At 38.2% G+C, this 21,332-nt stretch overlaps 1 protein-coding gene across 1 annotated transcript in view; it reads left to right on the plus strand.

The window, feature by feature from the left end:
- YES1 (YES proto-oncogene 1, Src family tyrosine kinase) overlaps positions 1-21,332 on the plus strand; it is a 189,791-nt gene that overhangs the window by 23,864 nt on the left and 144,595 nt on the right. The gene's annotated exons all lie outside the window — the stretch shown is intronic.

Here is a 21,332-nt window from a genome sequence, read left to right on the forward strand (position 1 = left end):
AAGGCCAGAAAGCAAAAACATATAACCAGTACTGAGAGGTATTTGTCATTGTAAAAGACAAAGAACCGCTCATTTTAGAGATGTTTGCTGATTTACAATAAAGGGTCTCTATTTTCTTTATGTATTTAGGCAGCAACATAGGGGACAACCCATACCTTGATGTTCCATATGCCTATGGTTTTGCCAGGTGAGCAGTGTTGCCATGGTGATCAACTGATAGCTACCTAGGCATGTGACCACTCCTTTAAAAATGAGGCCTCTCCTTTCTCAGGGGGGGGCTTACCTTATTGTCAATGCCAGAATCCCTTTAACATATCTGAGCACCTCGAAAGACACCTAGTATATGGATGATTGGCTTTTCTATGGTAATCACCTGCTATTTAATGGGGCATGAAACCCCTTATTTGTAAATATGTAATGTGTATGTGTGTTGTATGCTGTCGTTAGGGGGCTTCTTTTGAAGCTACTGACCCCATACAGTAAATACATTAGGTAGGTGATTTGAATTGTGAGAGTATTAAATTGAGAATAAATCACAAAGGGATTAGTCATCACAGTTTCTGAAGTACCTATACACAGTCCCTAAAGCTTAAACTGTGGTCTGTCCTCTTCTCTGTTTGCAGTTTAGATGCACACTGTTAACTGGGGGCTAATAACTGAAATTCTGATCTTGTGAGAAGTAAAAACATATTTCCTTCCATATGGTTCCTTACGTAGCTATATTACTAGAAAAAAAAAGTATTTGAGATATTAGAAAAATTGAAAAGTGCTCATTTCAGTTTAATTTTTTTTTATTTTTCATGGCTTAAATTAACTAAATTAGTAGACGTATGTGTTTGTCATTATGTGTATTTTTTTATGTTGAAGAAGAAAATGAAATGGTTAATGCCAGTGTTTAAGATCATAATTAATTTTGGAATTCCCATGCTTTTTAGACTCCCCCCCCCCCCCCGCCTCCAAAATTGTACAATGTAATATTATGTATAGTTTGTACAATTTAGGTTTACATACAGTACCTTTTTGTTGCGTAAATCTTCTATTAACAGTCTCAGCTTTTGCCATGTTGACAATAGGCTATTAAATGTCACCTTCTCTCAGCTTCACTTTGAAAGACCAATCTTTCATTTGTATACAGAAAGCATTGAACAGTCATGTAATGTAAAGTGACGGACTGTAACTAGTAGTTTCTTTAGTATATGTTATGGCTGCAGGGGTCAAGAAGGAAGGAGACACTAGCTAAGTGACATATTTCTTCATCTCTTTCTGGATTTAGCTCTGTAAGGATTAACATAATACAACTGGTTGCTTGCATCTTGCCTCTTTATCACTATCCAACTGGACTGTCCAGTATTTTACCAGGCTGTAAAATCTTCACAAAAATACACCTAAATCTTGGTTGGCTAAATGTAAAAGGCTTCCTATGCTTCAACGGATTACAAATGCAGCAGACAGAAATGAGGGGCAGTCAAGGTGTTACTGTCAGCCATGGCAAGAGGTAAAATTATTTATTTGTATGTTACTGACAGCCATGGGTTAAAATGTCTGCTGAGTTGTGAAAAATATGCATGGTTGGATCAAGTGGGGGGAGGGGCTAAATTAGAGCTTTTGGGAGGGGGGCACTGTAGGACTTCACTGGCCATATTGCCCAGTCACTAAGACAATGTCCAGCATTTTTGTGGAGGACATCTAGAAACCCTATCAATGACATTATAGAAAACCTTTTTTTAAAAAAAACATTTTCTTTTTTAAAGCACATAAAAAACTTAAAACTTGTATGAGCCAGTGCTATATGCCTTTTAAGAGTAAGTTGATGTATATCCACAAGGTGAGAGAAACTATAACAAGTGTTCATGTTACTCTTCAGTTTACATTTAAAAAGGCATTAAATATTCAGGATTTAGTTTTTTCTTTTATATTCATACTATATTAAAATCAAATATATAGCATGGATTTGTTAGAAAAAATATGTATTAAGTGCTACAATTACAGACAATGAAACCAAGCAGTGTGGTGGTAGCTTAGAGGTTAAGTCCCTGCCTGCTCGGGCTCTATAGGTTCGATATTAGGTGTATTTTTTTCATACTGATAGACAAAGCATGGAGGCTCTGTGTATGTGAACCAAGGGTTAGCTATTTATTACTTTCCACACCATTAATCATGGCTATAGGTTTCACCATGGCATGATGTGGAAAACTCAAGTTCTTCATGTTAGGAGATGCTCGGTAGCAGTTGCTGAGAGAGAGAACAGAGCAGTTATCAGTGTGTATAAATATATTTATCAGCTATTAGTCACGGTTCATTTTCTTGCATGTTTGTGTGTTATGAAATCTGGAAACCTGTTTAGTGTTTGGACTTCAGCCTTCAACTTTGTAATTGTTTGAAATCTTTGGTTATTAATTGCTCTTTTTTTTTTGAATATCCAAAAGTTAGCTTATGGTATTAAATGGTAAAATGTATAAACTTTACATTATGGTTAAAGGGACATAAGTGCAAAAATGTTGTAATGTGTTGGTTATATACAAGAAACAGTTAAAGAATACACTCTGGGCCAGATTACAAGTGAAGCACTTATTAACACTTGATCGTTAACTGTGCTAGACGTCATCTTTTTGCACTCTTCGGGTTGTGCTCTTATTTTGAATTGAATGTACACTGTTTTCACTTGCGCCCTAGCCTGACAAGTGCAATAAGGGAACATAGAATATTGCGCCTGCTATAACCTATTCCCCCATAGAAGTCAATGTGAGAAAAAAACAACTAAAACCATACTCGTGTGCAAACACAATCGCATATTCTCACATGCGCTAACCCAACATAAAAATATGAATGGCACAGGTTTCCAGATTTCATAACACACAAACATGCAAGAAAATTAACCGTGACTAATAGCTGATAAATATATTTATACACACTGATAACTGCTCTATATATCTAAACACATACACAAACACCCCACACATACACAAACAAATACATGCAAGAAACAAGTTATCTGCACACTGGGTGAATATTGGGGTGAAAACCTATATCCATGAAAGAAGGATATAGCAAGATGTACAATTTTTTAAACTCGACCCGAAAGAAAATTCGGATGAAAGCACAAAGTTACCCTATGTATAAAAAGCCATCTTTAAAAAGAAAAACCTCATAGACTGACATTAAAATAAATCAGCTTTAACTCATATGCCAGCCTACTAGTACTTGCATTACCTTTATCCTGATTACAACTAATCTAGTGGCCATCAAACACTGCAGTTTTTTTTAAACATTTTTTTTTTATTTAATAATGTTTTAATTTTAATTATCTTACATTTCTAATAAAATAATATTGTATTTTAATTTAATACTACTGCATATAGAAGATCTGTGTGCTAGCTATGCCCAGGTTCCTCTGTACATTGGGCTAATGTATGCCAGCTATTCCCAGTTTCCTCTGTACATTGGGCTTATCATAGTTGCCAACTGTCCCGTTTTTGCCGGAACAGTCCCAGAATTTGGGACCCAGTCCCGGCCATTTAAATGTCCCGGACTGTCCCGACAAGGTTGCCACCCGCCCCATTGAGTGAGTCTACAAAAGTAATCAAATCGCGCTAGGACGTTACTCAAAATAGAGCAAAGCAACATTTCCCGCTATGCTGATGTTAGCTACATGGGCACCATACAAGCAGGAGCGTGGTTTCTCGTGTAATGTAAAAGTAACAAATACAGCGGGCTGTCCACTCGCATACAGTAGTAGTGTTGGTACCTAACATACAGTATCTCCCAGCTGTAACACATGCACCTGTTGACAGGACAGCTTATCCTGGTGTACATCTTAGACCATGGCTGACCGTGATGATCCCCAGCTACCCAGTAAGTTCTGCACCCCCAGCTATTCTCCCCCCCCCAGTATCCTGTCAACAGAGACCCCTGCAGCGCCCCATCGCACCCCTCCATTCTCACGACCCTCACATTCTCTCGCTGCCTTTGCCCCAGGGCTCCCCCTTCGCTTTGACCGTAACGTCAAACAAGCATTTTACAACACTGGCACGCTGTTATTCGCTGCTGCGGGGTGGCAGTGCTAGTGTACTTTGTTCTGGAGGCCTTCTTGCGGCCGCTACTATGGGCCACCCTATGTAGTGGTACCTTCCTACACCCATTTAAAAACTCTGACTAGCTTGTGCCGCTAACTATGCCGCTTCCAGCGCAGGGGCTCTCCTATAGTGCTGGCAACCCTACTGCTTCCTGTCAGCTTTGTGAACCACAGTTTGGAGGCCCTTGGGGAGCTAACTGCTCGCAGGTGTTAGTACCTCTGTTGGCTGGGGCTCCTATCTGTTACGCTATATACAGGGCTGGCAGCTACCTGGGGGTGCGAGCATGTTTTGGGCAACTATGCGGATTGATCTGCAGGGCCCTGGAGTATTTCAGCAGGATGTGGGTGAGCAAGCCACTTACTGTATTGTGTGCAGTTTATATTAACAAGTCATAAATACAGCACCGCTATTATTTGATGTGCTTTTTCCCACCTACAATAATTCTACACCAAGTTATAGTGAAGTTGAGAAGCAATGTTTGAGGAAGGTGATGAGGCTAATTGACTATCTATATAATATATATATATATATATATATATATATATATATATATAGGGAGTGCAGAATTATTAGGCAAATGAGTATTTTGACCACATCATCCTCTTTATGCATGTTGTCTTACTCCAAGATGTATAGGCTCGAAAGCCTACTACCAATTAAGCATATTAGGTGATGTGCATCTCTGTAATGAGAAGGGGTGTGGTCTAATGACATCAACACCCTATATCAGGTGTGCATAATTATTAGGCAACTTCCTTTCCTTTGGCAAAATGGGTCAAAAGAAGGACTTGACAGGCTCAGAAAAGTCAAAAATAGTGAGATATCTTGCAGAGGGATGCAGCACTCTTAAAATTGCAAAGCTTCTGAAGCGTGATCATCGAACAATCAAGCGTTTCATTCAAAATAGTCAACAGGGTCGCAAGAAGCGTGTGGAAAAACCAAGGCGCAAAATAACTGCCCATGAACTGAGAAAAGTCAAGCGTGCAGCTGCCAAGATGCCACTTACCACCAGTTTGGCCATATTTCAGAGCTGCAACATCACTGGAGTGCCCAAAAGCACAAGGTGTGCAATACTCAGAGACATGGCCAAGGTAAGAAAGGCTGAAAGACGACCACCACTGAACAAGACGCACAAACTGAAACGTCAAGACTGGGCCAATAAATATCTCAAGACTGATTTTTCTAAGGTTTTATGGACTGATGAAATGAGAGTGAGTCTTGATGGGCCAGATGGATGGGCCTGTGGCTGGATTGGTAAAGGGCAGAGAGCTCCAGTCCGACTCAGACGCCAGCAAGGTGGAGGTGGAGTACTGGTTTGGGCTGGTATCATCAAAGATGAGCTTGTGGGGCCTTTTCAGGTTGAGGATGGAGTCAAGCTCAACTCCCAGTCCTACTGCCAGTTTCTGGAAGACACCTTCTTCAAGCAGTGGTACAGGAAGAAGTCTGCATCCTTCAAGAAAAACATGATTTTCATGCAGGACAATGCTCCATCACACGCGTCCAAGTACTCCACAGCGGGGCTGGCAAGAAAGGGTATAAAAGAAGAAAATCTAATGACATGGCCTCCTTGTTCACCTGATCTGAACCCCATTGAGAACCTGTGGTCTATCATCAAATGTGAGATTTACAAGGAGGGAAAACAGTACACCTCTCTGAACAGTGTCTGGGAGGCTGTGGTTGCTGCTGCACGCAATGTTGATGGTGAACAGATCAAAACACTGACAGAATCCATGGATGGCAGGCTTTTGAGTGTCCTTGCAAAGAAAGGTGGCTATATTGGTCACTGATTTGTTTTTGTTTTGTTTTTGAATGTCAGAAATGTATATTTGTGAATGTTGAGATGTTATATTGGTTTCACTGTTAAAAATAAATAATTGAAATGGGTATATATTTGTTTTTTGTTAAGTTGCCTAATAATTATGCACAGTAATAGTCACCTGCACACACAGATATCCCCCTAAAATAGCTATAACTAAAAACAAACTAAAAACTACTTCCAAAACTATTCAGCTTTGATATTAATGAGTTTTTGGGTTCATTGAGAACATGGTTGTTGTTCAATAATAAAATTAATCCTCAAAAATACAACTTGCCTAATAATTCTTCACTCCCTGTATATATATATATATATATATATATATATATATATATATATATATATATATATATATATATATATATATATATATATATATATAAATAATTTGATTTAACCCCTTAATGACAACTGACGTACCAGGTACGTCATGCATTAACAAGCAGTTAATGACAATAGACGTACCTGGTACGTCAGTCTTCTAACAGAGTGCTGGAAGTGATTGCGATCGCTTCCAGCAGCTCTGAAGGTATTGCACTGATGCCTCGATATGGAGGCATCCTGCAATACCCTTTTACAAGCCTCCGATGCAGAGAGAGCCACTTTGTGGCCCTCTCTGCACCGGAGCATCATTGGTGGGTGGGAGCGAATCAGGGAGGCAGGTGGGCGGCCTGCAATGGGCCCGTGATCATGTGGAGGGAGGCGGGATCAGAGGCGGGAGTACCCGGGGGAGCGCACGGATGCGCGCATGTGCACGGCGGGCACGGGGCGGGAGCGGGTGGGAACCGCTACCCTACAGAAAAGTAAAATAATACATTGTGAGAAAAGGGGGGGGGGAATTTTATTTATAAAGTAATCGAAGGGTTCTGGGTGGGGGGGGGGGTAGCTACACTACAGAAAGTAGCTTAAAATTAAATAATCTTTTTTTTTTTTTTACTTAACTGGGTACTGGCAGACAGCTGCCAGTACCCAAGATGGCGCCCATTAGGCTAGAGGGGGAGGGTTAGAGAACAGTTTGATGGGGGATCCATAATATTGGGGGCTAAGGGGGGATTCTACACAGCAGCATATGTAAATATGCTATTAAAAAAAAAAACCCTGAAAAAACAAATATACCTTTTATATTAGTACTGGCAGACTTTCTGCCAGTACTTAAGATGGCGGGAACAATTGTGGGGTGGGGGAGGGAAGGGAGCTGTTTGGGAGGGATCAGGGGGTGTGATGTGTCAGATGGGAGGCTGATCTCTACACTAAAGCTAAAATTAACCCTGCAAACTCCCTACAAGCTACCTAATTAACCCCTTCACTGCTAGGCATAATGCACGTGTGATGCACAGCGTCATTTAGCGGCCTTCTAATTATCAAAAGCAACACCAAAGCCACATATGTCTGCTATTTATGAACAAAGGGGATCCCAGAAAAGCATTTACAACCATTTGTGACATAATTGCACAAGCTGTTTGTAAATAATTTCAGTGAGAAACCTAAAGTTTGTGAAAAAGGAAACAATTTATTTTTATTTGATCGCATTTGGTGGTGAAATGGTGGCATGAAATATACCAAAATGGGCCTATATCAATACTTTGGGTTGTCTACTACACTACACTAAAGCTAAAATTAACCCTACACATTCCCTACAAGCTCGCTGATTAACCCCTGCACTGCTGGACATAATACATGTGTGGTGCGCAGCGGCATTTAACAGCCTTCTAATTACCAAAAAGCAACACCAAAGCCATATATGTCTGCTATTTCTGAACAAAGGGGATCCCAGAGAAGCATTTACAACCATTTATGCCATAATTGCACAAGCTGTTTGTAAATCATTTCAGTGAGAAACCGAAACTTTGTGAAAAAATTTGTAAAAAAGTGAATGATTTTTTGTATTTGATCGCATTTGGCGGTGAAATGGTGGCATGAAATATACCAAAATGGGCCTAGATCCATACTTTGGGATGTCTTCTAAAAAAAAATATATACATGTCAAGGAATATTCAGGGATTCCTGAAAGATATCAGTGTCCCAATGTAACTAGAGCTAATTTTGAAAAAAAAGTGGTTTGGAAATAACAAAGTTCTACTTGTATTTATGGCCCTATAACTTGCACAAAAAGCAAAGAAGATGTAAACATTGGGTATTTCAAAACTCAGGACAAAATTTAGAAATTATTTAGCATGGGTGTTTTTTGGTGGTTTCAGATGTGTAACAGATTTTGGGGCTAAAAGTTAGAAAAAGTGTTTTTTTTTTCAATTTTTTTCCTCATATTTTATAAATTTTGATATAGTAAATTATAAGATATGATGAAAATAATGGTATCTTTAGAAAGTCCATTTAATGGTGAGAAAAATTGTATATAATATGTGTGGATACAGTAAATGAGTAAGAGGAAAATTACAGCTAAACACAAACACCGCAAAAATGTAAAAATAGCCTTTGTCACAAACGGACAGAAAATGAAAAAGTACTGTTGTCATTAAGGGGTTAATATTGAATTTGAGGCTGTGAGAAGCCACGCCCCAAAACAGGGGGTGTGGTACAAAATTTCATGCAGGCAATTGATAGTTGCAAAGTGTCCCTGGAACTTTTTTTCAAATGTTGGCAACTATGGCTTATGTATGCCAACTATGCCCAGGTTCCTCTGTACATTGGGCTAATGTGACCCAGCTACCCTGTTAAAAAAAAATTATATATATTAACGTATAATCTTAAATTACTTAAAGGGACAGTATACACTCATTTTCATATATCTGCATGTAATAGACACTACTATAAAGAATAAGATGCACAGATACTGGTATAAAAATCCAGTATAAAACTGTTTAAAAACTTACTTAGAAGCTGTCAGTTTGGCTCTGTTGAAAAGGTAGCTGGAAAGCCCACTGCAAGTGACAAATAAGACACTCCCCCCTCCCCCTTCTTTTGCATATGAAAAGACCCTTTACACAAACAGGAGCAAGCTGGAGTAGGTAGTCGAGCGTATTCACATAAAACTTTGGGACTTGGTTAGGAGTCTGAAAATCAGAGCAATGTTATTTAAAAATAAGCAAAACTATACATTAATTTAAAAAAAAAACTTTATGGGCTATATAAATAGATTATCTACAAAACATTTATGCAAAGAAAAAAATGAGTGTATAATGTCCCTTTAATATATATATATATATATAACAACATTTTAAATAAGGGGGAGATAAAAGGCGAGTTTAAAATCCTCCACTACGCACAAAATATAGAAAAATAACTCCTTGTGTAGTTCATTAACAAACCTAGACAGGCCCAGAGGCTTGTTTTCCCACAGAAAACCTCTGAATTACATTGTTTCCAATGCAGCAAAGGATTCTGGGTGAGATATGCAAATTAAGTACAAAATGACACACCTTTTTACTTCAGTCTGCTTTTCAGCAGGTTCCCTTCACACAGCTTATAAACTTAGCTTATAAAGCAGACTGAAGTAAAAAGATGTGTCGTGTACTTAATTTGCATATCTTACCCAGAATCATTTGCTGCCTCTGGGCCTGTCTAGATTTGTTAATGAACTACACAATGAGTTATTTTTTTTATATATTTTATATATATAATAAAATAAAATGTTAACTTTTCTTATACAACAGTATTTTAATTTAAATTGTTTTAATTGTTGGGTGGTGTAGATTGTACCTCTCTGTGACAAATATATTGGTCCCAGAACTGTTTGTTTTAATATGTCAAACACAGAATTCTTCTTAAACTGTTAATTTAAAGGGACATTATACACTCATTTTTTCTTTGCAAAAATGTTTTGTAGATGATGTATTTATATAGCCCATTTTTTTTTTTTTTTAAATGTATAGTTTTGCTTATTTTTAAATAACATTGCTCTATTTTTTAGACTCCTAACCAAGCCCCAAAATTTTAGGAGAATACCATCAGATACCTACTCCAGCTTGCTTGCTCCTGTTTGTGTAAAGGGTCTTCTCATATGCAAAAGAAGGGGAAGGGGGGGGTCTTATTTTCCACTTGCAGTGGGCTTTCCAACTACCTTTTCAACAGAGCTCATCTGAGAGATTCCAAGTAAGTTGTTTTTTTGTTTTTTTTGTTTTTTTTGTTTTTTTAAACAATTTTATACTGGATTTTTATATCGGTATCTGTGCATCTTATTCTTTATAGTAGTGTCTATTACATGCAGTTATATGAAAATTGGTGTATACTGTCTCTTTAAATGTATAATATACAATCTTAGGAGTGAAATAATCTCTTTATGAATTTTTGAGGCTAAACTATTTGGAAAAACTCAAGAGATTTGGAAAATGTGCCTTTTAGCCAGCAGTTACTCATGCCATTGGCAGACATGCGATCGCTGTTATTATGCCTTTGGCTGTTTCTATTACCGCCAAGTAGAAACTTCGTTTACAACCCAAAAGTTACATTCAGTTTGAATTCAAAATTAATTTTTGTTTTCTAGAAAAAAATAATGAAAAAGTTAAAATCACTTATCAGAATCTCCCTTATTATAGCGCCACATAACTTGACGGCACTTTATAAATAATAATAATACAAATAGAGTTGCAATAGACACACAACTCCAATTAAGGAGTTTTTTTTTAATAAAGCATATTCATTGCAATAAATTAATGGTAAGCGGAGCTTTCTCCTTGCGTCTTTAGTTTTCAAAAGTGTTTATAAAGAAAAACAAAGTGTTAATCGCTATTTACTCGTATTATCTAACTTGCTTAATTCTCATAGTATCATAATGCAATACTGGGAGCCAGCTGAACACATATTGTGAGCCAATAACATTAAAGGGACACTCAAGTCAAAATTAAACTTTCAGTATTCAGATAGAGCATGCAATTTTAAACAACTTTCCAATTTACTTCTATTAAAAAAAAAAAGTGCACAGTCTTTTTTTATATCTAAACTTTTGTGAGTCACCAGCTCCTACTGAGCATGTCAAAGAATTCACAGGATAAGCGTTTATGCATTTGTGATTGGCTGATGGCTGTCACATGGTACAGGGGGAGTGGAAATGGACATAACTTTTAAAATTGTTAGAAAATAAATCTACTATTAATTTGAAGTTCAAATTAAGTGCTATTGCATTTGTAGATTATGCAAATCTACTGTGTCGACTGGTCCTTTAAGCATATTGGTGCAGCTACCAATCAGCAGATCCTGAGCCTACCAAGGTATTTTTCACAAATGGATATCAAGAAAACAAACTAAATTAGATAATAGAAGTAAATTGGAACATTGTTTAACATCAAATGTTCTATCCTGAATCATGAAAGTAAAAATGTGGGTTTCATGTCCCTTTAAATTTGAGCACTTTCTAATTCTCAATGTGAAGCACTCTGCAGACTTCTCAAGGCTAACCGTGCTGCATATAGCCATGTTCCAAATGGCTTTATCAGCTAGCGGCAAAACAATGTGTTTTTTATGTTATACTAACTTTAAAGACAGCGGCTAGCCTTGTTGTCTGTCATCGACTAAAGCCAAGATTGGCTCTTCTATATGAGGCAAATGAGGGTGGGTGGAGTCTGGCTATTGAAAAACAAATTTAATTAAAAAGGATGTTAATTTGTTTTAAAAATGTTAAGATTTGGCTCATATGTTCTATAGAATCAGAACAAAAATATAATTATAAGTTGCTTCTTTAATAAAGTGGACTGTTAGACACACTCTCTGTATGTGTTCAGACTTTAGATAGGAGACATTTAAACACAGAGCATTAATAGTGAGGGCAGAATTGTGGGTGTGTCCCTTGCGTCATTCAGCACTACCTACCTGCAAGTACAACTCCCTCTAAAAGTTACTTGTATAACACTTCTGCTGCCACATAGTATTCAAGACACACACCTACCTCAATATGCAGTCATTAAAGGAATAGTTTAGTCAAAATTAAACTTCCATGATTCAGATAGAGCATGCAATTTTAAACAACTTTCTAATTTACTCCTATTAATTTTTCTTCATTCTCTTGGTATTTTTATTTGAATGTAAGCTTACAAGCCGGCCCATTTTTGGTTTAGCACCTGGGTAGTGCTTGCTGATTGGTGGCTACATATAGACACAAATTAGAAAGTGCTACCCAGGTTCTGAACCACAAATATGCCTGCACCTATGCTTACATTATTGCTTTTTTAAAATAAAGATACAGATAGAATGAAGAGAAATTTGATAATAGGAGTAAACTAGAAAGTTGCTTAAAATTGCCTGCTCTATCTGAATCATTAAAGTTTAATTTTGACTAGACTATCCCTTTAATGGGATTATGTCTCAACAGAAGATGCCAAGAAAAAGAGGTAACTGATGGAAGTAAATTGCAAAGGTGTTTTTTTTTTTTTTTTTTTTTTTGTTATTTTTTGTGTGGTTTTTAATTGTACCCTTAATTTTGTCTTTGCCCCCTTGGACTTGCTTGATTCTCTAAACCCAATTGACCTGAAACGAGGAATTCATCCCCTCTCTGTTGCAACATGTTCTCACTCACCCTGGTGGTAGACAATGGAGTGCTGTTACAATTTATCTTCATAATAAAACAAGTTTTTTTTTTGTTTGTTTTTTATAGGGGTGAGTGCTTTCCTTTTTCAATTACTGTTAACTGCTCTACCTAAAATTCTAGAATGTTAAAGGGGAAACCTACAAATAAGCCAAGTGATGGTTTCCATAACTACAATGCCTCCCCAGCTTTTGTTTGGCCATTTCTGAGCAGTTGGCCTTGTTGATGTCTGTAACAATGTTATTAGTGTCAGCACTATTTTACACATTGTGATTTAGCCCTTTATTTTTAATGACATGTTTAGTATTGTATTTAACCTCTTGTGTCATATTGTATAAAGACATTAAAAAAAAGGTCTTACTCTTATTTCAAATATTATAATTGCTACTTTTCTAAGACAAAAATGTAATGTTCAGGCAAAAGAACCACCTTTTTATGCTGCTTTAAGAGTTTTATTGTTTTGTGGATGGAAATATAACCACTTAGTGGGGAAAAAATACAGTGTCAGCTAATTTTACTAAGGTTCTCATTAACCATCAGCAGATGTTACTGAGAGAATTCAGCAAAGGAGATAAAAACTTTGCATTTAAGTTGGTTATTTGCTTCACTGAATTATGATTTCTGTTTTCTTGGTCTTTGAAAAATGTTTTTGAAAATAATTAATTTTTGTATTTTGATTTTGCATTTCGAGGTCTGATAAACACACAAAGAGTATACTACTACAAGCATATGTTGTTCCTTAGCAAGGAACATACCACAGATGCTCAGTGATTTTAAAGGGACAGCAAAGTCAAAATTTAACAATGATGCAGACGGAGATTGCAATTTTAAACAATTTTCCATGTTATTTCTAATATCTAATTTGTTCCATTCTGCTGGTATTCTTTATTGAAAAGGATACCTAGGTAGGCTCAGGAGCAACAGTGCACTACTGGGAGCTAGCTGCTGATTGGTGGCTGCACATATATGCTCATTCAACAAAGGATACCAAGAGAATTAAGCAAATCTGATAATAGAAATAAATTGGAAAGTTATTTAAAATGGTACACACTATCGGAATCATGAAAAAAACTGTTTTGTGTTTCATGTCCCTTTAAAGTATTTTGAATAGACGGTATTTTCCACAGAAAATGTGGCCAGCTGGGTGGCATTATGAAGTTGTTTGGATGAATTAACATACATGTATTTAATAATTATTACAACAAACAATGAAAACATTTATTATCTAATAAACACCAGAATTTTTGTTGTTTTAAAAGATAGATAATCCCTTAATTACCAATTCCCCAGTTTTGCATAACCAACACAGTTATAATTATACACGTTTTACCACTGTAATTACATTGTATCTAAGCCTCAGCAGACTGCCCCCTTATTTCAGTTCTTTTGACAGACTTGCATTTTAGCCAATCAGAGCTGTCTCCATGGTAAATTCACGTGCATGAGCTCAATGTTATCTATATGAAACACGTGAACTAATGCCCTCTAGTGGAGAAAAACTATCAAAATGCATTTAGATTAGAGGCGGCCTTCAAGGTCTAAGAAATTAGCATATGAACCTCCTAGGTTTAGCTTTCAACTAAGAATACCAAGAGAACAAAGCAAAATTGGTGATAAAAGTAAAATGGAAAGTTGTTTAAAATTACATGCCCTATTTAAAACATGAACGTTTTTTTTGGACTTGACTGTCCCTTTAATATTGGCTTAAATTTCAGCTGGGTGGCCAGTAAAATGTGTCTGGTGGTGTGCCCATTAAATAGTTCCTGGGGAGAACACTGAGACAGATCTCCACAGAAAATGTTGCCAACCAGGTGGCATTATGAAGTAGCCATGTGAGGGCAGTGTAACACTTTGTAAAATTAAAACATTTTCTGCTATCCAAAGCACAAATTAATTGCATGATTTAACATACACATTGAATGATAATATGTTCGATTAAGAACTTTAACTTAATTTTAGCCGTGTTAGTAAAATCAGACAGGTAGGGTGCCCTTTAATAAGGTCCTGGGGAGAACACTCAATAAGTACTGCTGTGAAAAAAATAAATGTTTGATAGGCCAGAAATTGACACATTTATATTAAATTTAAAGAGATATAAAAGTAAAAATGCATGATACAGATAAAGCATACAATTCAGGCTCCTGTTGTAAAATGTAGCTCTTTTTCTTTCTATCCCTTGTTAAAATGTTTCCATTAGAGCATTCTTGGGTAGGTAATTATTTTTATTTTGTGCTTCGTGAAAGTTTAATATTGACTTCCATATCCCTTTCCAGCATTAAAGGGACATGAAACCCAAAAATATTCTTTCATGATTCATTTTTTAACACCTTTCCAATATACTTATATGATCGAATTTGCTTCATTCTCTGGATATCCTTTTGTTGAAGAAGCAGCAATGCATTGCTGGATGCTAGTTAACACATTGGGTGAACCAATAACATGTCATATACCAATGACATGGTAGTTACCGGAATACTTTTTATGTATACAAAGTAGATACTGTTCATATCAGTTGTATCACATTAAATGTGCATGACTGTACTAATTAGAGAAATATAACATCTGGAATTGTTCTTTTGAACTACATAGGGACTACAAATAAGTTACATCATGGCATCTATGGGTTTTCTGTGCTATCTGTCTGTAAAAAGGCCTGTTTTAAATACCACAAATGTGAGCAATACACAGTTACAAGGAGAGTAAAGTAAATCCTTACAGTATCATGGATGACTGTTGCTTGTTTTTACAATACTTTTTGTCCTGATACAGTTACATGTTGTTTTTTTTTCTTCTTCACAGTGTGAAGTCACAGGAAGTGCATAATATCCCTCAACTGCAAATGAATACACTTTTATAACTTTGAGGGCTAGAATTATAAAGTGGATTTGTAAAGCCAAAAAAAGACCATCATCATAGGGGGAAACATATTTCTTTTGTTTATAGGGGCCGTGTATTGCAACATTTTCTCTTTTTTAATTTGTTCCCAAATATCCAGTTTACCTGCTGGAGTGTATTCAGTTGTTTACAAATTGCTTTTTTACCTTAAACTTTCATAATCCAGCTAGAGCATGCAATTCTAAACAAATTTCAAATTTACTTCCATTATCAGTTTGTTCTGTCTTTTTATATGCAGGCTTTCTAAAAGCACCAGCGTACACACTGAGCATGTGCAAGAGTTCAGTGTATAGGAGTATGTAATTGGCTGATGGCTGTTACGTAATACAGTGGACAGGTAAATAGAAATAATAAACACGGCTATTAAAAATAAATATCTATATAAACTAGAGCCAACAGAAGAAATTAAACTCACAATAGGGGTGGGAGAGAAAGTATTACAATGTTAATTTCAATTGTTCTCTCCAAGTGTTGGACTTTGGTATTCAGACAGAGATAAGATAATAAAACATTTGTGAATATAGAAAGAAATGACAATCTTCGTGCAAGCACAGTCCGTTTTTAATGGGTTGTGATTTAAAAGAGCTAAACAAGCTATTTCATTTATGAAAGTAAACCCAAAGGAACAGTTTCCTGTGCATGTTGTACTCTGTAGCAGGTAAAAAAAAGTCATTGTAAACCACGTTTACAGTGCAGTGTCTCCTTAAAGGGACATTATACACATTTTTTATTTGCATAAATGTTTTGTAGATCTATTAATATAGCCCATAAAGTTTTTTTTTTTTAAAAATGTATAGTTTTGCTTATTTTTAAATAACATTGCTCTGATTTTCAGCATAAAACTCTTAACTAAAGTGCTAAAAAGTACACTAACACCCATAAACTACCTATTAACCCCTAAACCGAGGCCCCCCCATCGCAAACAATAAAAAAATTAACCCCTAATCTGCCGAACCGGACATCGCCACCACTATAAAATATATTAACCCCAAACCGCCACTAGTTAAATTTTATTAACCCCTAATCTGCCGTCCCTAACATCGCCAACACCTACCTATGTTTATTAACCCCTAATCTGCCGCCCCCCAGAATTCTATCTGCCAATCTGAATTAAGGTAGAAAAAATCCTATTGGCTGATGCAATCAGCCAATAGGATTGAGCTTGCATTCTATTGGCTGATCCAATTGCATTAGCCAATAGGATTTTTTCTACCTTAATTCCGATTGGCAGATAGACTTCTATCAGCCAATCGGAATTCAAGGGACGCCATATTGGATGACGTCATTTAAATAAAGGAACCTTCATTCTTCAGTTGGACTTCGTTGGAAGAGGATGCTCCGCGTCGGATGTCTTGAAGATGGATCCTCTCCGCGCTGGATGGATGAAGACTTCTGCCCGTCTGGAGGACCTCTTCTGGCCGGCTTCGATGAAGACTTCTGCCCATCTGGAGGACCACTTCGCCCAGCTTTGTTGAGGACTTCGGCCCGTCTGGGTGAAGACGTCTCAAGGTAGGGTGATCTTCAAGGGGTTAGTGTTAGGTTTTATTAAGGGGGGATTGGGTGGGTTTTAGAGTAGGGTTGGGTGTGTGGGTGGTGGGTTTTAATGTTGGGGGGGTATTGTACTTTTTTTTACAGGTAATAGAGCTGATTACTTTGGGGCAATGCCCCGCAAAAGGCCCTTTTAAGGGCTATTTGTAATTTGTATAGGGTAGGGCTTTTTATTATTTTGGGGGGCCTTTTTTATTTTATTAGGGGGATTAGATTAAGTGTAATTAGTTTAAAAAAACTTGTAATTATTTTATTATTTTCTGTAATTTAGTGTTTGTTTTTGCTAAGAGGTGATGTTTTCACCTCTTAGCCAATAGTCGTGTGGTAAATCCGGCTTGGCGCCCATGGGAGACGGATTTACCGCACAGCTATTGGCTAAGAGGTGAAAACATCACCTCTTAGCAAAAAAAAGTTTTAAGCCGTGGGCTGCTGTAGCAGTGAAGAACGGCGATCAGTTGAAATAAAGGAGCTTTCTTATACTTCATGAATGAAAGTCCCCTTTATTTCAATAGTCAATCCTTGCATTTGTACAAGTACTTTTTTGTTAATTCATTTATTTTTTGGGGGAAATTCCTTAAGCTATAATGGACATGGAACAAGGTTCTTGGGACAAATGCTCATTATGTTTAGAGGCACAGATTGTTTGTTTTAGCTATGTAATTCTGTGCTGAATGCTTAGCTAGAACTCTTCAATGTAAAGATAAGTTGTTGCCCCCTGAGCTCAATGTCTCTCAGGATGATGCTGTTCAGGCAATGCCCCAGCCTTCTCCTCAAACGTCCCAAGCCTCAATGGCGTCACATACAGTGCCCTGCAGTTCCTGTTAGCCTCCTGGAGGAGTTTATTTGCCTGCAAATTTTGCTGAACATGTATCTTCTGCGGTATCTGCGGCATTATCTGCTTTTCCTATGCTGGGAAAACGCAAGAGGAAAATTAGACACTCAGTAAGGTTGCTGTTCCACCTTCTGCTATGTCTGATGAGGAGGATACGTCGGTAACCTCTGAGGGTGAAATCTCAGATTCGGACAGTATAATTCTTTCATCTGATACTGAAGAAGTAAACTTCAGATTTAAGCTTGAACACTTTTTGTGTATTGTTAAAGGAGGTATTGACTACTTTGGACGACACCGATGCTTCTGTCGTTGTCAACCTTAAGAAGTCTAGAAAACTTAATAAATACTATGATGTTCCTTACTCGATGGAAGTTTTTTCCTGTTCCAGACCGTGTGATGGAAATTATTTCACAGGAATGGGAGAAGCCAGGGATACCTTTTCTCCCTGTCTCCTGTCTTGAAAAATATGTTTCCTGTTGCTGACACCATTAAGGATTCATGGCGCATGGTGCCTAAAGTAGAAGTGGCTATTTTTACTCTGGCTAAGAGAACTATGATTCCTATAGAGGATAGCTGCTCTTTTTTAAGGATCCCATGGACAAGAAGCTGGAGGCTTATTTGAAAAAGATGTATGTTCATCAAGGTCTTCAATGGCAACCTGCAGTTTGTATTGCCATTGTAGCAAGTGTGGCATCTTATTGGTGCAAAGCCTTGTCTGAATCTATTTTTGTAGAGACTCCGTTGGAAGAGATACAAGATAGGATTAAGGCTCTCAAACTAGCCAATTCCTTTATTTCTGTTGCTAACATGCAAATTATTAGACTGGGAGCCAAGATGTCTTGCTTCACTGTCCTAGCCCGCAGGGCTTTGTGGCTAAAATCTTGGTCAGCTGATGTTACTTCTAAGTCCAAGATTCTGGCACTTCCTTACGAGGGTAAGACCTTGTTTGGACCTGGTCTGGCAGAAATCATTTCTGATATTACGGGTGGAAAAGGGTCTTTTCTACCACAAGACAATGAGAATAGACCTAAGGGACGTCAAAGTAGTTTTCGTTCCTTTCGTAACTTCAAATGTCAAAAGTGTTCCTCTTCCAAGCAGGAGCAGTCCAGGTCTTCTTGGAAGCCCAATAAGCCTTGAAATAAGGGGCAGAAATCAAATAAACCCTCAGCTGAGTCAAAGTCAGCATGAAGGGTCGGCCCCCGATCCAGGATCGGATCAAGTGGGGGGCAGACTTTCCCTGTTTTGTCAAGCATGGATACCAGATGTCCCAGATTCCTGGGCTGTGGACATAGTATCTCAGGGTTACAATATAGAATTCAAAACTTTCTCTCCGAGGGGCAGATTCCACCTCTCAAGATTATCTGCAGACCAAGTAAAGAGATGCATTCTTGAACTGCTTTCAGTAACTTTCCTCCCTGGGAGTGATTGTTCCAGTAAGGGAACAGGGTCTAGGATGTTATTCAAATCTGTTTGTGGGAACAGAGGGAACTTTTCAGCTCATTTTAGACCTTAATTGCCTCAACAAATTTCTTAGGGTACTGTCCTTCAAAATGGAAATCATTTGTTCCATACTTCCTTTGGTCCAAGAGGGTCAGTTCATGACAACCATAGACCTGAAGGATGCTTATCTTCATGTTCCCATCTACAGGGATCATCACAATTTCCTGAGATTTGCTTTTCTAGACAAGCACTTTCAGTTTGTGGCTCTTCCGTTTGGCCTTACCACAGCTCCTAAAATTTTCTCAAAGGTTCTGGGGGCTCTCTTGGCAGTAGTCAGGTCTTGGGGAATTGCTTTTGCACCCTACCTGGATTACATATTGGTTCAGGCGCCATCTTTTCAACAAACAAACTCTCATAGAGAGATGTTGTCTTTTCTACGTTCCCACGGATGGAAAGTGAATATGGAAAAGAGTTCCCTTGTTCTAGCTACAAGGGTGGTTTTCTTAGGGACCATAATAGATTCCCTATCTATGAAAAATTTTCTGACAGAGATCAGAAAATCCAACATTCTCTCCTCTTGCTTCTCTCTACCGTCTACTGTTCGGCCATCAGTGGTTTCATGTATGGAGGCAATTGGTTTGATGGACGCTTTCATGGACATCATTCCCTTTGCTCGATTCCATTTGAGAGCTCTGCAATTATGCATGCTCAGACAATGGAACAGAGACCATTTGGATCTATCTCAGGATAGATTTAGACCAGTCGACAAGAGACTCTCCCGTGGTGGCTTTCTCAGGAGCATCTGTCTCAGGGCACATGCTTCCGGAGACCTTCCTGGGTGATCGTAACCATGGACGCCAGCCTGCTAGGCTGGGGAGCAGTCTGGGACTTGTTAAAGTTGCAGGGACTGTGGAGTCGGGAGAAGTCTGCTCTCCCCATAAAAATCTGGGAGTTGAGAGCAATTTACAATGCTTTGATGGCTTGGCCTCAATTGTCCTTAGCCCGGGTTATCAGGTTCCAGTCGGACAACATCACCTCAGTGGCTTACATCAACCACCAGGGAGGAACTCGGAGTTCCTTAGCCATGAGGGAGGTGGCTTGGATTATTCAGTGGGTGGAAGCTCACAATTGTTGTCTGTCTGCCATCCACATTTCAAGAGTGGACAGACATTTCATCCCGGGGAGTGGGCTCTCCAACCGGAGGTGTTCTCCATGGTAACCCTCAAATGGGGGGTGCCAGAGTTGGATCTGATGCCGTCTTGGCAGAACACCCAAGCTTCCAAGGTACGGTTCAAGATCAAGAGTTCCGCAGGCAGCTCTGATGGATGCTCTGGCGGGTGTTTGGTCTAACATATCTGTTTCCTCTGTTTGCGCTCCTTCCACAAGTCATTGCTCGTATCAAACAGGAGAGAGCAAGGTCCATTCCTCCATCCAAACCTCGTTTCTCTAAAGCTAACTGCTTGGAGATTGAACGCTTAGTTCTGGCTAAGCGTGGGTTTTCTGAGTCGTCATTGAGACCAAGCCTCGCAAGCCTGTTACTCATAAAATTTACCATAAGTTATTGTGTAAATGCCTTTTTTGATGTGAATCCAATGGCTACTCCTGGAGTAAGGTCAGGATTCCTAGGATTTTGTCCTTTCTCCAGGAAGGTCTGGAGAAAGGGTTGCAAGTCTGTTCTCTGAAAGGTCAGATTTCTGCTTTTATTTATTCTTTTACATAAGCGTCTGGCAGAGGTGCCAGATGTTCAATCCTTGTCAGGCCCTGGTCAGAATCAGGCCTGTGTTTAAACCTGTTGCTTATCCTTGGAGCCTTAACCTTGTTCTTAAAGTTTTGCAGTTGGCTCCGTTTGAGCCAATGTATTCCATAGATATTAAGCTGTTTTGTTTTTTATTTCTATTTCTTCTGCTCTGAGAGTTTCGGAACTCTTGGCTTTGCCATGTGATTCGCCTTACCTTATCTTTCATGCAGATAAGGCGATTCTTCATACTAAATTGGGGTTCCTTCGGATAGGAATATTAATAGGAATTTTAATCAGGAAATTGTTGTTCCTTCTCTCTGTCCCAATCCTTCTTCTCATAAAGAAAGTCTGTTACACAACTTTGATGTGCGTGCTCTAAAATTCTACCTACAGGCGACTAAGGATTTTCGCCAGTCTTCTGCCCTGTTTGTTTTTCAGGAAAGCGTAAGGGTCAAAAGGCTACTGCTACTTCTCTTTCCCTCTGGTTGAGAAGTATAATTCGTTTTGCTTATGAG

The sequence above is a fragment of the Bombina bombina genome, chromosome 5, assembly GCF_027579735.1.
Source record: "Bombina bombina isolate aBomBom1 chromosome 5, aBomBom1.pri, whole genome shotgun sequence".
Taxonomy (NCBI): Eukaryota; Metazoa; Chordata; class Amphibia; order Anura; family Bombinatoridae; genus Bombina; species Bombina bombina.